Here is a 17,856-nt window from a genome sequence, read left to right as displayed (position 1 = left end):
AGGAGGAGGAGGGTGAAAAAATCAATGTAATGATCTTTGTAAAAACAAAATCACTAGTAACTTTTTTTTACAAAAATTACAAAAAAGTTTTATTAATCTACTCTGACCTCCTCCTACCCTGGCTCCCTCCTCCTACTCTGCCCTCCTCCTAATCTACCACCTCCTCCCACCACCCCCCACTCTGACCCTCTCCTACTCTGCCCTCCTCCTACTCTGGCACCCTCTCCTAATCTACCACCTCCTCCCGCCACCCCCTCCCACTCTGAGCTCCTCCTACTCTGGCACCCTCTCCTACTCTGCCCTCCTCCTACTCTGACCACCACCTCCTCCCACTAAAAACTCCTCCTCCTCTAACCCCATATCGTGCACCAGATACTCGGGCAAGATTTGAACAAGCCTCTCCTGGACTGACCGGCCGGCTCCATAGCCGGCACACAAAGCCTCCACGCCACCGAGCATCATCCGCACTCAGCCACTCTCTCCTGGCGCTTTTAACTTTACACTTGGTATGTTAATCTTGATAAATTTACTGCAGCACATAAATATTGAATCCAGAATCTGAGATGTATCAGTAGATCCTCAAACTGAGAGACTTGAACCCGGGTCCAGAGGGTCTATGAGTCAGGCTTCCAACCACTTGAGCCGTGCAACTGGACAATTGTTCTGCTTTCTTTGAACCTTTGACTATTTGCGTTGGGTTTGGGCATTGAAAATTCAAGGTAGTTGATTAGCATCTATTCTGGAGAACCCAGTTCCGGCCAGACACACATTGCCTGCCAAGATTTATAGTGCATTTTCACAAGAGAACTTAAAACTAACCTAAGCGGGTTTTGAACCAGGAACATTCTACTTGAGACCTGTAGCCTTTCCTCTACGCTACAGAAGGACAATAGAATACTTTTAACGAACGTTGTATATGTAGAGTACAATTTTCACAAGAGAACTTAAAACTAAGCTCAGCAGGATTTGAACCCACAACATTCTGCTATCAAGACCTGTAGCCTTTCCACTACGCTACAGAAGGACAATAAAATATTTTTTAACGAATGTTGTATATGTAGAGTACAATTTTCACAAGAAATCTTAAAGCTAACTCTAGCAGGTTTTGAACCAAGCATCTTCTGCTATTGAGACCTGTAGCCTTTCCTCTACGCTACAGAAGGACGATGGAATGACAGTAATGGAATGGGAAATAATAATAATAATAATAATAAATACACCTGTGTATCGATTTTTTTGGAGATTGGTCAATGAGATAACATGTTCAGGGGTCTCGGGGGGGGGGGGGGGGGGGGGGGGGCACTGTTGAGCCATTTTGTGAAGCCCATTGAAAATTCTTCCAGAATACGTCAATTTTCACAATTTTCTAACTTTCTGCAAATTTTGGTATGTTAAAGCCCTCAAAAAGCCAATTAATTTGCGTGGATAATAATAATAATAATAATAATAATTATAATTATAATAATAATAATAATAATAATGAATAATAATAATCCTTACAATTTCAATAGGGCCTCGCCTGTCAGTGCTCGGGCCCTAAATAAATAAGTAGCACACGTTGGTCTCGATGTGGTTTGTTGGTTCAGCTCATTCTGAATCTGATTCATTAGTGATGACAGCAGGTTGATACATACAGAAGCATTATGCTGCCGCCACGTGGACATTAGAAGTCATTACAACCACCTTCCTGATATTTACAGTCTCGGCATTTTTAATAAAATACAGAGGGGTTATGCTGCCGCCCAGTGGACATTGAAAGTCATTGCAACTGACAGTAAAATATCTGTTTAAAAGTAGATAATTTAAAGTTTATGTTCACTTCAAACTTTTATTGACTTTAAATGTTAAAGCTCCTCCCCTCGGCTCCCCCTGGTTCTTTTGGACTTTAACTGACTTTAACTGATTATAACTGAAACTTGTAGTAACTTTAAATCTACAGTGAAAAGCTTCTTCCATGTTTAAGCCGGAGCAGAGACAGTTGAAGGACCAGAGAAGACTCTCAGCTCTCAGCAACGGGACCTCCTGCAAGACCATGAGACACAGGTAGCGACTCCTCCTCCTCTCCTCCTCCTGCAGCTGGTTGTTGTTTACCTCTGTCAAGAAGAACTGCCTGAGACACTTCCTGGTAGTTTGGCTCCCTCTAGTGGATTTAATACAAACTGCAGAAGATGCTTGATGCGAGTGCACAGACGATACGAGAGAAATAAAAGACATTTGCACCTTTTCAAAGATGCAGGATCCTCAGGAGAGTTCACACAGATCTGTAAAGAGGAGAGCCCCCCCCCCCCCTTCACTGAATGAACTGCAGCTGTGTTGAAGAGACTGAGACAGAAACTCCTCAGGAACATGTTCAGTGACGTCATAAAGTGAGAAGAGTCAGTTTCTCATCGTTCACTTCAGTCACAGGTTTCAAACACTTCACTTGCTGGAGTCTACGTGTGTTTCACTGAAGTAACGACCTGATCCCTGATTGGTGCTTCACTCACCTCCTCCTCCTGCTCCTCCTCTTCATCACTGCTCCTCCTCCTCATCTTCATCACTGCTCCACCTCCTCCTCCTCCTCTTCATCACTGCTCCACCTCCTCCTCCTCATGTTTATCACTGCTCCACCTCCTCCTCTTCATCACTGCTCCACCTCCTCCTCCTCTTCATCACTCCTCCTCCTGCTCTTCATCACTGCTCCACCTCCTCCTCTTCATCACTGCTCCTCCTCCTCCTCACCTGTCCGTCACAGAAACACGTCCCCAACGTCCTAATCACAGCTGCTTCAGTTCCACCTTAACAGTAACAGTGGTGTACAAAGTGAAGTACTGGGAGATAGAATGTAAGTATTTGATATCAAATATATTCAAGCATTAAAGTACAAGTACCTGCAGAGTGAAGCTGGTTCAGTGGTGGTCTCTGCAGCAGGAGGCGGGGCCTAGTGTGACCTGCCCGCTCTGATTGGATGAATGGACCAGATATGAAGTACTTTAACAATATATCAAACGGGTACAAATGTAGCATCGAGTACAGATCTTTGCTGATATATGCAGAGGAGTTAAAGTAAAAAGTATCACAAGTTATTTAGAAAGGAATTTGTTAAACATTGGAGATAATGAAACAGCTCTTAATGTGGTGGATTGAATTGTCCTTCCTCAGAATGTAAATAAAGATGGACGACACGTCAAACAGATGAGATCAGAACCAGGAGAAACCTCACTGATAAAATGTGAGATCTTCTGTTCCCTCTGGTTTTGTTCTCATTCATTTACATGTTTTCTAATTTCCTCAATTAATATGTTTATTCTTTATTGAATCTAACAGATGTCTCATGTTACTCCAGAGTTTTCATTTGTAAATGTAATATTTACACTGAAGACTGTCAGAGAATCAGGATTCTACATCAGAGCAGGAAGGGGAGTGGAGTCTAACAGGTTTTCAATCATGTAAAACATTAACATATCACAAAAATAGAGAGGGGTGTGGTCACACGCAGTTCTGTCTGAGTGAAGCAGTGGATCGTTCAGGTGTGTGACGGACATAACTTCGACAGGAGAAACACAACGTGATCTGAAGGTAAAGTCGCTTTGTGTTTAAATATAATATAAAGTGTGTTAGTGTTAAATGACCTGTCACGTGTTATCACCGTCAAACACCATGTTCGGTTCTATTTGATCATTAAACAGCAGAAGCAGCGTCAAACAATGGAGCGCAGGAGTTATTATAAATATATTTTTTTGTATATATATATATATATATACCTGCAGACATGGAGGAGGGGGCGGGGAACAGCCGCCTCTGTCCCCGCTGTCTGACTCTCTAAACTCGGCCTGAAGTTGACCGGACAACCGCTGAACATCTGAAGGTTCATTCATTACACCTGAGACAGAGGAGGAACCACTTATACATCTATTATCCATCTGTCTATTATCTGTCTGTCTGTGTATGTGCAGGTTATTTAAGTGTTTTATTATAAATACACTTCCTGTTGTTTGGGTGACTCGAGTCAGAAGTGGAGGATGACTCCTCCCTTGTTTTTTGTATTGATATTCTTACTTCTGGCTGGTACATATTTATTTATCTTAATCCTTTTTAAATTGGATTTCATTTATCTAGTGTATTTGAAGTTATGCAAAACTCAAGATGTTCATGATTTAGGAATAAAATGATGTTTTTAAGAGAGTGTATTGATTTCCAGAGGCCGTAATAATAAAAGATTGTGTGTCCTGTCCAGCTGAAGTTGTGTTATTGTGATCTCAGCAGGATGAGTGCGGACAAAGCTGAGGTGACGCCCCCTCCTGATGTCACGGAGGAGGTGACGCCCCCTCCTGATGTCACCCTGGGTGAAGAGCCCCAGAGTGAAGACCAGAGGTGAGAAGAAGAGTTAATATCCCTCATCATATGTTGATGTTTACACTTCAGTGGCTGTGATCAGGAGAAACATCAGGTTCAGTTCATTTTCTCTAATCGTCCTCCTTCTCTCAGGTCTGCCAAGCGCAAGCGTGTGAAGTTGGAGCCCATGGACCCACTGCTGTCAGTAAGGAGACCGCAGAATCCAGCGTAAGTGAACCTCAGTCCTGATGTGAGAATCATCACAGAATTATTTCACATGAAGGAAGCAAAGTGAATCATACTGATCAGTAAAGTGACTCCTCTAAAATGTTCAGTGACGTCATAAAGTGAGAAGAGTCAGTTTCTCATCGTTCACTTCAGTCACAGGTTTCAAACACTTCACTTGCTGGAGTCTACGTGTGTTTCACTGAAGTAACGACCTGATCCCTGATTGGTGCTTCACTCACCTCCTCCTCCTCCTCCTCCTCCTCTTCATCACTCCTCCTCCTCCTCCTCCTCTTCATCACTCCTCCTCCTCCTCCTCACCTGTCCGTCACAGAAACACGTCCCCAACGTCCTAATCACAGCTGCTTCAGTTCCACCTTAACAGTAACAGTGGTGTACAAAGTGAAGTACTTGTAGATAAAATGTAAGTATTTGATATCAAATATACTTCAAGCATTAAAGTACAAGTACCTGCAGAGTGAAGCTTGTTCAGTGGTGGTCTCTGCAGCAGGAGGCGGGGCCTAGTGTTACCCGCCCGCTCTGATTGGATGATTGGACCAGATATGAAGTACTTTAACAAAATATCAAACGTGTACAAATGTATCATCGAGTACATATCTTTGCTGATTTATGCAGAGGAGTTAAAGTAAAAAGTATCACTAGTTATTTAGAAAGGAATTTGTTAAACATTGGAGATAATGAAACAGCTCTTAATGTGGTGGATTGAATTGTCCTTCCTCAGAATGTAAATAAAGATGGACGACAAGTCAAACAGATGAGATCAGAACCAGGAGAAACCTCACTAATAAAATGTGAGATCTTCTGTTCCCTCTGGTTTTGTTCTCATTCATTTACATGTTTTCTAATTTCCTCACTTAATGTTTATTCTTTATTGAATCTAACAGATGTCTCATGTTACTCCAGAGAGTTTCTTTGTAAATGTGATATTTACACTGAAGACTGTCAGAGAATCAGGATTCTACATCAGAGCAGGAAGGGGAGTGGAGTCTAACAGGTTTTCAATCATGTAAAACATTAACATATCACAAAAAGAAAGTGGGGTGTGGTCGCTCTCAGTTCTGTCTGAGTGAAGCAGTGGATCGTTCAGGTGTGTGACGGACATAACTTCAACAGGACAAACACAACGTGATCTGAAGGTAAAGTCGCTTTGTGTTTAAATATAATATAAAGTGTGTTAGTGTTAAATGATCTGTCACGTGTTATCACCGTCAGACACCATGTTCGGTTCTATTTGATCATTAAACAGCGGAAGTAGCGTCACATAATGGAGCTCAGGAGTTATTATAAATATATTTTTTTGTATATATATATATATACATACCTGCAGACATGGAGGAGGGGGCGGGGAACAGCCGCCTCTGTCCCCGCTGTCTGACTCTCTAAACTCGGCCTGAAGTTGACCGGACAACCGCTGAACATCTGAAGGTTCATTCATTACACCTGAGACAGAGGAGGAACCACTTATACATCTATTATCCATCTGTCTATTATCTGTCTGTCTGTGTATGTGCAGGTTATTTAAGTGTTTTATTATAAATACACTTCCTGTTGTTTGGGTGACTCGAGTCAGAAGTGGAGGATGACTCCTCCCTTGTTTTTTTTTATTGATATTCTTACTTCTGGCTGGTACATATTTATTTATCTTAATCCTTTTTAAATTGGATTTCATTTATCTAGTGCACTTGAAGTTATGCAAAACTCAAGATGTTCATGATTTAGGAATAAAGGGATGTTTTTAAGAGAGTATATTGATTTCCAGAGGCCGTAATAATAAAAGATTGTGTGTCCTGTCCAGCTGAAGTTGTGTTATTGTGATCTCAGCAGGATGAGTGCGGATAAAGCTGAGGTGACGCCCCCTCCTGATGTCACCCTGGGTGAAGAGCCCCAGAGTGAAGACCAGAGGTGAGAAGAAGAGTTAATATCCCTCATCATATGTTGATGTTTACACTTCAGTGGCTGTGATCAGGAGAAACATCAGGTTCAGTTCATTTTCTCTAATCGTCCTCCTTCTGTCAGCTCTGCCAAGCGCAAGCGTGTGAAGTTGGAGCCCATGGACCCACTGCTGTCAGTAAGGAGACCGCAGAATCCAGCGTAAGTGAACCTCAGTCCTGATGTGAGAATCATCACAGAATTATTTCACATGAAGGAAGCAAAGTGAATCATACTGATCAGTAAAGTGACTCCTCTAAACTTGGCAAAGTATAGTTTACACAAGTAAAGCACTGAAACTTAGGATTGAAGACTTAAAACAAGTATCTCCTCCTCCTCCTCCTCCTCCTCCTCCTCCTCCTCCTCCTCCTCCTCCTCCTCCTCCTCCTCCTCCTCCTCCTCCTCCTCCTCCTCCTCCTCCTCCTCCTCCTCCTCCTCCTCCTCCTCCTCCTCCTCCTCCCTTTAGTGTCCCCCTGAGTCTGGAGTCCTTGGAGCAACGGCTGTCATTAATGGAACGGCAACTACAGTAAGTGAACCTCAGTCCTGATGTGAGCTCACACAGAATCATTTCACATGAAGGAAGCAAAGTGAATCATACTGATCAGTAAAGTGACTCCTCTAAACATCCTGAACTAAAAACACTAGAGAGAAAACGACTCAGTTGAGCAGTGAGAGGAAGAGGAGGAGATTCAGGAGGAGCTCTGATGTTTGACTGACCTCCTGAATATTTCCCTCTCAGGTCTTCTTCATCTCTCGACACCTCCCTGAACGAGGAGTCAACTGAGAGCCACGGTGTGTCAAGGAGGAGGAGCAGCCATCGTCGTCACAGCTCCATGAAGCAACCGATTTCCTCCAGGTAAGTGAACCTTGTGGATCCTGGTAGAGAGAAACAAAGGCCACCCTGACCCCACACCTCCTCCTTGTTAGTGGACTGGACATGGACCAGACCTAAAGCTCACTATTCAGATTGTCTGTCACGTTCACACCTTGTTCGTCTTATGATGATCAAATGAATCAGAGACGGAGAGAAGTTCTGTTTAAGTTCTATTTAACCACTCGGTCTCCAGTAATCTTTAGAGGAAACTGTTTATAATTCAGTAGCTTTACTGCATTTTGATTGTAGTTCCTCTGCCATCGCTCATATGGTGTTGGTAGGTTCTGGCTGACAGCTCAGTTGTGTTCTAGAGGAACTGACTTTTCCTCCTCCTCTCATTTTAGGGATCCTGAACCAGAACCTGTCTCTCAACCTGATCCTGACTTCACTGCAAATAAGTGAGCTCTGGCTAAATGTAAAATGCAGCTGGTTCTTGTTTGAAATGTTGATTATAGAACTTAACTTTATTTTCATTTGAAAACTTGCCACCAACCAGGACAAGATATCAGATTGATATTAGAGCCAATGTGGAACCTTTGTAGTTCTGGTTCACACGTGGTTTGTTTCAGACCTGTAGACTCTTCAGTTGATCAGAGAAGAGGTGAATGGACCGTGTGTAGAACAAGGAGCAGACGAGTGGGGCCGAGTTCAGAGGAGAAGTTTGAAATGTGTTAACACGTGTTCAGGTCACGTGAGCTCTGCACTTGATGTTCTACACTTCAGTGATCAGGAGAAACATCAGGTTCACTTCATCTTCTCTCTGCCTTGACGAGTTGGGACAGAAACTTGTGGCCTGAGACAATCTACTTGGAAAAGTATAGTTTACACAAGTGAAGCTCTGAAACTGAGGATTGAAGATTTAAAACATGTATCTTCCTCTCTCTCCTCCTCCTCCTCCACCTTCTGCTCCTCCTCCTCCTCCTCCTCCTCCTCCTCCTCCTCTCTCCTGACCTTTAGCCTCTTCAGGAGTAACGAGTCCATGTACCCACAGCTGTCAGTTAGGCGACAGCAGATTCCACGGTAAGTGAACCTCAGTCCTGATGTGAGCTCACACAGAATCATTTCACATGAAGGAAGCAAAGTGAATCATACTGATCAGTAAAGTGACTCCTCTAAACATCCTGAACTAAAAACACTAGAGAGAAAACGACTCAGTTGAGCAGTGAGAGGAAGAGGAGGAGATTCAGGAGGAGCTCTGATGTTTGACTGACCTCCTGAATATTTCACTCTCAGGTCTCAGTCTCTCCGCAACAAGGAGTATCTTGAGAGGCTCGATGCGTCAATAAGGAGCATCAGATCCATGGAGCCAGCGACTTCCTCCAGGTAACAGAACCTTGTGGATCCTGGTAGAGAGAAACAAAGACCACCCTGACCCCACACCTCCTCCTTGTTAGTGGACTGGACATGGACCAGACCTAAAGCTCACTATTCAGATTGTCTGTCACGTTCACACCTTGTTCGTCTTCTGATGATCAAATGAATCAGAGATGGAGAGAAGTTCTGTTTAAGTTCTATTTAACCACTCGGTCTCCAGTGATCTTTAGAGGAAACTGTTTATAATTCAGTAGCTTTACTGCATTTTGATTGTAGTTCTTCTGCCATCGCTCATATGGTGTTGGTAGGTTCTGGCTGACAGCTCAGTTGTGTTCTAGAGGAACTGGCTTTTCCTCCTCCTCTCATTTTAGGGATCCTGAACCAGAACCTGTCTCTCAACCTGATCCTGACTTCACTGCAGATATGTGAGCTCTGGCTAAATGTAAAATGCAGCTGGTTATTGTTTGAAATGTTGATTGTAGAACTTAACTTTAGTTTCATTTGAAAACTTGCCACCAACCAGGACAAGATATCAGATTGATATTAGAGCCAATGTGGAACCTTTGTAGTTCTGGTTCACACGTGGTTTGTTTCAGACCTGTAGACTCTTCAGTTGATCAGAGAAGAGGTGAATGGACCGTGTGTAGAACAAGGAGCAGACGAGTGGGGCCGAGTTCAGAGGAGAAGTTTGAAATGTGTTAACACGTGTTCAGGTCACGTGAGCTCTGCACTTGATGTTCTACACTTCAGTGATCAGGAGAAACATCAGGTTCACTTCATCTTCTCTCTGCCTTGACGAGTTGGGACAGAAACTTGTGGCCTGAGACAATCTACTTGGAAAAGTATAGTTTACACAAGTGAAGCTCTGAAACTGAGGATTGAAGATTTAAAACATGTATCTTCCTCTCTCTCCTCCTCCTCCTCCACCTTCTGCTCCTCCTCCTCCTCCTCCTCCTCCTCCTCTCTCCTAACCTTTAGCCTCTTCAGGAGTAACGAGTCCATGTACCCACAGCTGTCAGTCAGGCGACAGCAGATTCCACGGTAAGTGAACCTCAGTCCTGATGTGAGCTCACACAGAATCATTTCACATGAAGGAAGCAAAGTGAATCATACTGATCAGTAAAGTGACTCCTCTAAACATCCTGAACTAAAAACACTAGAGAGAAAACGACTCAGTTGAGCAGTGACAGGAAGAGGAGGAGATTCAGGAGGAGCTCTGATGTTTGACTGACCTCCTGAATATTTCACTCTCAGGTCTGATGAGTATCTCGACACCTCCTGGAACGTGGAGTCAACTGAGAGCTACGGTGCGTCAATGAGGTGGAGAAGATCCATGAACCTATCGATGCCTCCTCCTCCTCCTCCTCCTCCTCCTCCCCGGAGTCAGAGGTTCTTGGAGCAACGGCGGTTATTGGACCCGAAACGAATGTAAGTGAACCTCAGTCCTGATGTGAGCTCACACAGAATCATTTCACATGAAGGAAGCAAAGTGAATCATACTGATCAGTAAAGTGACTCCTCTAAACTTGGCAAAGTATAGTTTACACAAGTTAAGCACTGAAACTGAGGATTGAAGATTTAAAACACTTATTATCCTCTCTGCTCCTCAGCTCTGTCTGGAACATACCTCGGATGTCCATGATGACACCTCCTTCATTCAAGCCACAGGTGTTTCCAGGGTAAGTGAACCTCAGTCCTGATGTGAGCTCACACAGAATTATTTCACATGAAGGAAGCAAAGTGAATCATACTGATCAGTAAAGTGACTCCTCTAAACATCCTGAACTAAAAACACTAGAGAGAAAACGACTCAGTTGAGCAGTGACAGGAAGAGGAGGAGATTCAGGAGGAGCTCTGATGTTTGACTGACCTCCTGAATATTTCCCTCTCAGGTCTTCTCAGACTGTCCATGACTACGGGAGAGTGGAGTTACCTGAGAGTCACGGTGCGTCAATGGGGAGGATCTACAGATCCATGGAGCCTCCAACCTCCCCCAGGTAACTGAACCTTGTGAATCCTGGTAGAGAGAAACAAAGGCCACCCTGACCCCACACCTCCTCCTTGTTAGTGGACTGGACATGGACCAGACCTGTAGACTCTTCAGTTGATCAGAGAAGAGGTGAATGGACCGTGTGTAGAACAAGGAGCAGACGAGTGGGGCCGAGTTCAGAGGAGAAGTTTGAAATGTATTAACACGTGTTCAGGTCACGTGAGCTCTGCACTTGATGTTCTACACTTCAGTGATCAGGAGAAACATCAGGTTCACTTCATCTTCTCTCTGCCTTGATGAGTTGGGACAGAAACTTGAGGCCTGAGACAATCTACTTGGCAAAGTATAGTTTACACAAGTAAAGCTCTGAAACTGAGGATTGAAGATTTAAAACATGGATTTTCCTCTCTGCTGCTCCTCCTCTCTCCTGACCTTTAGCGTCCCCCGGACACAGGAGTCCATGGAGCAACGGCTGTCATTAAGGGGACGGCGACAAGAGTAAGTGAACATCAGTTCTGATGTGAGCTCACACAGAATCATTACACATGAAGGAGGTGGAGTTATTCATACTGATCAGTAAAGTGACTCCTCTAAACATCCTGAACTAAAAACACTAGAGAGAAAACGACTCAGTTGAGCAGTGAGAGGAAGAGGAGGAGATTCAGGTAACAGAACCTTGTGGATCCTGTTAGAGAGAAACAAAGACCACCCTGACCCCACACCTCCTCCTTGTTAGTGGACTGGACATGGACCAGACCTAAAGCTCACTATTCAGATTGTCTGTCACGTTCACACCTTGTTCGTCTCATGATGATCAAATGAATCAGAGACGGAGAGAAGTTCTGTTTAAGTTCTATTTAACCACTCGGTCTCCAGTAATCTTTAGAGGAAACTGTTTATAATTCAGTAGCTTTACTGCATTTTGATTGTAGTTCCTCTGCCATCGCTCATATGGTGTTGGTAGGTTCTGGCTGACAGCTCAGTTGTGTTCTAGAGGAACTGACTTTTCCTCCTTCTCTCATTTTAGGGTTCCTCACGGACGGAGCTCATGGGATTCTGGACCAGAATCTGATTTCACTACAGATAGGTGAGCTCTGGCTAAATGTAAAATGCAGCTGGTTCTTGTTTGAAACGTTGATTGTAGAACTTCACATTATTTTCACTGAAACTTGCCACCAACCAGGACAAGATATCAGATTGATATTAGAGCCAATGTGGAACCTTTGTAGTTCTGGTTCACACGTGGTTTGTTTCAGACCTGTAGACTCTTCAGTTGATCAGAGAAGAGGTGAATGGACCGTGTGTAGAACAAGGAGCAGACGAGTGGGGCCGAGTTCAGAGGAGAAGTTTGAAATGTATTAACACGTGTTCAGGTCACGTGAGCTCTGCACTTGATGTTCTACACTTCAGTGATCAGGAGAAACATCAGGTTCACTTCATCTTCTCTCTGCCTTGACGATTTGGGACAGAAACTTGTGGCCTGAGACAATCTACTTGGAAAAGTATAGTTTACACAAGTGAAGCTCTGAAACTGAGGATTGAAGATTTAAAACATGTATCTTCCTCTCCCTACTCCTCCTTCTCCTCCTCAGCCTTTCCGAGAGCCAGTCCATGACCCCACCGCTGTCATTCAGTGCACAGGAGAATTCAGAGTAAGTGAACCTCAGTCCTGATGTGAGCTCACACAGAATCATTTCACATGAAGGAAGCAAAGTGAATCATACTGATCAGTAAAGTGACTCCTCTAAACATCCTGAACTAAAAACACTAGAGAGAAAACGACTCAGTTGAGCAGTGAGAGGAAGAGGAGGAGATTCAGGAGGAGCTCTGATGTTTGACTGACCTCCTGAATATTTCCCTCTCAGCTCTTCTCGGTCTCGCCGCTCCTTCCTGAAAGTGAAGTCACCTGAGAGGCCCGGTGCGTCAATGAGGAGCATCAGATCCATGGAGCCTCCGACTTCCTCCAGGTAACAGAACCTTGTGGATCCTGGTAGAGAGAAACAAAGGCCACCCTGACCCCACACCTCCTCCTTGTTAGTGGACTGGACATGGACCAGACCTAAAGCTCACTATTCAGATTGTCTGTCACGTTCACACCTTGTTCGTCTTATGATGATCAAATGAATCAGAGACGGAGAGAAGTTCTGTTTAAGTTCTATTTAACCACTCGATCTCCACTAATCTTTAGAGGAAACTGTTTATAATTCAGTAGCTTTACTGCATTTTGATTGTAGTTCCTCTGCCATCGCTCATATGGTGTTGGTAGGTTCTGGCTGACAGCTCAGTTGTGTTCTAGAGGAACTGACTTTTCCTCCTCCTCTCATTTTAGGGTTCCTCAGGGACGGAGCTCATGGGATTCTGGACTAGAATCTGATTTCACTACAGATAGGTGAGCTCTGGCTAAATGTAAAATGCAGCTTGTTATTGTTTGAAATGTTGATTGTAGAACTTCACTTTATTTTCATTTGAAAACTTGCCACCAACCAGGACAAGATATCAGATTGATATTAGAGCCAATGTGGAACCTTTGTAGTTCTGGTTCACACGTGGTTTGTTTCAGACCTGTAGACTCTTCAGTTGATCAGAGAAGAGGTGAATGGACCGTGTGTAGAACAAGGAGCAGACGAGTGGGGCCGAGTTCAGAGGAGAAGTTTGAAATGTGTTAACACGTGTTCAGGTCACGTGAGCTCTGCACTTGATGTTCTACACTTCAGTGATCAGGAGAAACATCAGGTTCACTTCATCTTCTCTCTGCCTTGATGAGTTGGGACAGAAACTTGTGGCCTGAGACAATCTACTTGGCAAAGCAGAGTTTACACAAGTGAAGCTCTGAAACTGAGGATTGAAGATTTAAAACATGTATTTTCCTCCCTACTCCTCCTTCTCCTCCTCCTTCTCCTCCTCAGCCTTTCCGAGAGCCAGTCCATGACCCCACCGCTGTCATTCAGTGCACAGGTGTTTCCAGAGTAAGTGAACCTCAGTCCTGATGTGAGCTCACACAGAATCATTTCACATGAAGGAAGCAAAGTGAATCATACTGATCAGTAAAGTGACTCCTCTAAACATCCTGAACTAAAAACACTAGAGAGAAAACGACTCAGTTGAGCAGTGAGAGGAAGAGGAGGAGATTCAGGAGGAGCTCTGATGTTTGACTGACCTCCTGAATATTTCCCTCTCAGCTCTTCTCGGTCTCGCCGCTCCTTCCTGAAAGTGAAGTCACCTGAGAGCCTCGCTGGGTCAATGAGGAGCATCAGATCCATGGAGCCTCCGACTTCCTCCAGGTAACAGAACCTTGTGGATCCTGTTAGAGAGAAACAAAGACCACCCTGACCCCACACCTCCTCCTTGTTAGTGGACTGGACATGGACCAGACCTAAAGCTCACTATTCAGATTGTCTGTCACGTTCACACCTTGTTCGTCTTATGATGATCAAATGAATCAGAGACGGAGAGAAGTTCTGTTTAAGTTCTATTTAACCACTCGGTCTCCAGTGATCTTTAGAGGAAACTGTTTATAATTCAGTAGCTTTACTGCATTTTGATTGTAGTTCCTCTGCCATCGCTCATATGGTGTTGGTAGGTTCTGGCTGACAGCTCAGTTGTGTTCTAGAGGAACTGACTTTTCCTCCTCCTCTCATTTTAGGGATCCTCAGGAACTGGACTCATGGGATTCTGGACCAGAATCTGATTTCACTACAGATAAGTGAGCTCTGGCTAAATGTAAAATGCAGCTGGTTCTTGTTTGAAACGTTGATTGTAGAACTTAACTTTATTTTCATTTGAAAACTTGCCACCAACCAGGACAAGATATCAGATTGATATTAGAGCCAATGTGGAACCTTTGTAGTTCTGGTTCACACGTGGTTTGTTTCAGACCTGTAGACTCTTCAGTTGATCAGAGAAGAGGTGAATGGACCGTGTGTAGAACAAGGAGCAGACGAGTGGGGCCGAGTTCAGAGGAGAAGTTTGAAATGTATTAACACGTGTTCAGGTCACGTGAGCTCTGCACTTGATGTTCTACACTTCAGTGATCAGGAGAAACATCAGGTTCACTTCATCTTCTCTCTGCCTTGACGAGTTGGGACAGAAACTTGAGGCCTGAGACAATCTACTTGGAAAAGTATAGTTTACACAAGTGAAGCACTGAAACTGAGGATTGAAGATTTAAAACATGTATCTTCCTCTCTCTCCTCCTCCTCCTCCTCCTCCTCCTCCTCCTCCTCCTCCTCCTCCTCCTCCTCCTCCTCCTCCTCCTCCTCCTCCTCCTCCTCCTCCTCCTCTCTCCTGACCTTTATCCTCTTCAGGAATATGGAGTCCATGTACCCACCTCCTTCATTCATTAGACAGCAGAATCCACGGTAAGTGAACATCAGTCCTGATGTGAGCTCACACAGAATCATTTCACATGAAGGAAGCAAAGTGAATCATACTGATCAGTAAAGTGACTCCTCTAAACATCCTGAACTAAAAACACTAGAGAGAAAACGACTCAGTTGAGCAGTGAGAGGAAGAGGAGGAGATTCAGGAGGAGCTCTGATGTTTGACTGACCTCCTGAATATTTCCCTCTCAGGTCTGCTCAGACTTTCCACGACTACGGGAGAGTGGAGTCACCTGAGAGGCGCAATGTGTCAATGAGGGGCATCAGATCCATGGAGCCTCCAACCTCCCCCAGGTAAAAGAACCTTGTGGATCCTGGTAGAGAGAAACAAAGGCCACCCTGACCCCACACCTCCTCCTTGTTAGTGGACTGGACATGGACCAGACCTGTAGACTCTTCAGTTGATCAGAGAAGAGGTGAATGGACCGTGTGTAGAACAAGGAGCAGACGAGTGGGGCCGAGTTCAGAGGAGAAGTTTGAAATGTATTAACACGTGTTCAGGTCACGTGAGCTCTGCACTTGATGTTCTACACTTCAGTGATCAGGAGAAACATCAGGTTCACTTCATCTTCTCTCTGCCTTGACGAGTTGGGACAGAAACTTGTGGCCTGAGACAATCTACTTGGAAAAGTATAGTTTACACAAGTGAAGCTCTGAAACTGAGGATTGAAGATTTAAAAGTAGGGCTGGGCAAGTTAACTCGTTATAATCGCGTTAACTCATCCATTATTTAACGCCGACAATTATTTTATCGCGCATAAACGAAGGTTCTATTATTTATTGTATTATTTTGAAAGTCCAGCTTTTATTTTGTGAAGGTCTGTTGCTGACTGCTGCAGAACCGGAAAAGAGAAGAATTGGTGGTTAAACAAACACGGAGAAGGCTACGGAGCTTTTACATGGCCATTTTCATTTTAAAGTTCTTCCAGATGGCGGAGTCGACAGAACCAAAGTTATTTGTAACCACTGCCAAGTTATCACCGGAGTACTTTCATTCTAAAATATCACCTCAATGCAAAACACACAGTTGATATCAGCAAATCATTCAACGAAACAGACAGTGGAGTGAGGCCTCGGCAGACCACGTTAGACGCAGGGAGGAGTATAGATAAACAACGGCAAGAGAAGCTAACAGATGCCATAGCGACGTGGATAGCTACAGACTGCAGGCCGACTAGTGTTGTGGAAGACGTTGGTCTGAGAAACATTTTGAGAATCGCAACAAATGACGGCAGGTATGAGATGCCCTCAAGAGGCACCATCACATAAAGTATTTATTTTATTTAACTGCAACTATGTAAAAATACTAGACTGGTTATGCTGCTCCCTGAAGAAAGTAAAATGTTTCTGCTGTTATCTCAGGAATTGCCTGTTTTAATGATTTGATTGTGGCTCAGGATTTTGTGGCCAGTTTTTTTCTTTTTCATAACGAACAGGGTAACATTAATGCTCTGGCTGTAGCAATGAGCTTTAATTTTGTATTTGCTTTGATAGCATTGTTTAAGTTGAGATTTACACTGAATATTTTATTTAACTGCTACTGTATTAAAATGCTGATGTTAAAAGTGTTTGCACAACAAATGTTATGGCACTTTCGTTCATATGGCACAACATTTAAAATAAAAGTGCGCCCTACACCACTTTTTAATTCAAAATTGGATTTTGCGTATACAAATGCGATTAATCGTGATTAATCAGGGAAATCATGCGTTTAATCGCTATTAAAACTTTTAATCGTTGCCCAGCCCTATTTAAAACACGTATTTTCCTCTCAGCTCCTCCTCCTTCACAAACCTTGTTCGTCTCTCCTCTGCTTTCCCACCGGCTGCAGTAACTTGTCCATGGAGCAAATGCTGCTATTCAGTGGACAGCAGATTCAACAGTAAGTGAACGTCCTGACGTGAGCACACACTGAATCATTTCACATGAAGGAAGCAAAGTGAATCATCCTGATCAGTAAAGTGACTTGGCAAAGTATAGTTTACCCAAGTGAAGCACTGAAACTGAGGATTGAAGATTTAAAACACGTATTTTACTCTCTGCTCAACCTCCTCCTCCTCCTCCAGCTCTCTCCTCAGCTCTGCCAGGCGCCAGCGTCCGATGTCCATGATGATGCCTCCATCATTCAAGCCACGGCCGATTCCAGGGTAAGTGAACCTCAGTCCTGATGTGATCTCACACAGAATCATTTCACATGAAGGAGGCAAAGTGAATCATACTGATCAGTAAAGTGACTCCTCTAAACATCCTGAACTAAAAACACTAGAGAGAAAACGACTCAGCTGAGCAGTGAGAGGAAGAGGAGGAGATTCAGGAGGAGCTCTGATGTTTGACTAACCTCCTGAATATTTCCCTCTCAGGTCTTCTCGGTATATCCCCACCTCGTCGAACGCGGATTCACCTGAAAGCTACGGTGCGTTAACGAGGAGGAGCAGCCGTCGTCGTCGTAGCTCCATGGACAAAGGGATTAACTTCAGGTAACCGAACCTTGTGGATCCTGGTAGAGAGAATCAAAGACCACCCTGACCCCACACCTCCTCCTTGTTAGTGGACTGGACATGGACCAGACCTAAAGCTCACTATTCAGATTGTCTGTCACGTTCACACCTTGTTCGTCTTATGATGATCAAATGAATCAGAGACGGAGAGAAGTTGAAGCTGTTTAACTATGAAGTTGTGTTCTAGAGGAACTGACTTATAACCTTCACTTCCTCAACATGGGTTCACACTACACACTGAAGGCTCCAAGAGTTAATCAAGCTCAAAGTTCTGTGTCTCAGCGCTGGTGACACCCAGTGGCTGGAGGCATT

This window comes from Limanda limanda, chromosome 23 (genome assembly GCF_963576545.1).
Source record: "Limanda limanda chromosome 23, fLimLim1.1, whole genome shotgun sequence".
NCBI lineage: Eukaryota > Metazoa > Chordata > Actinopteri > Pleuronectiformes > Pleuronectidae > Limanda > Limanda limanda.
Note: the sequence above shows the minus strand (reverse complement) of the source record.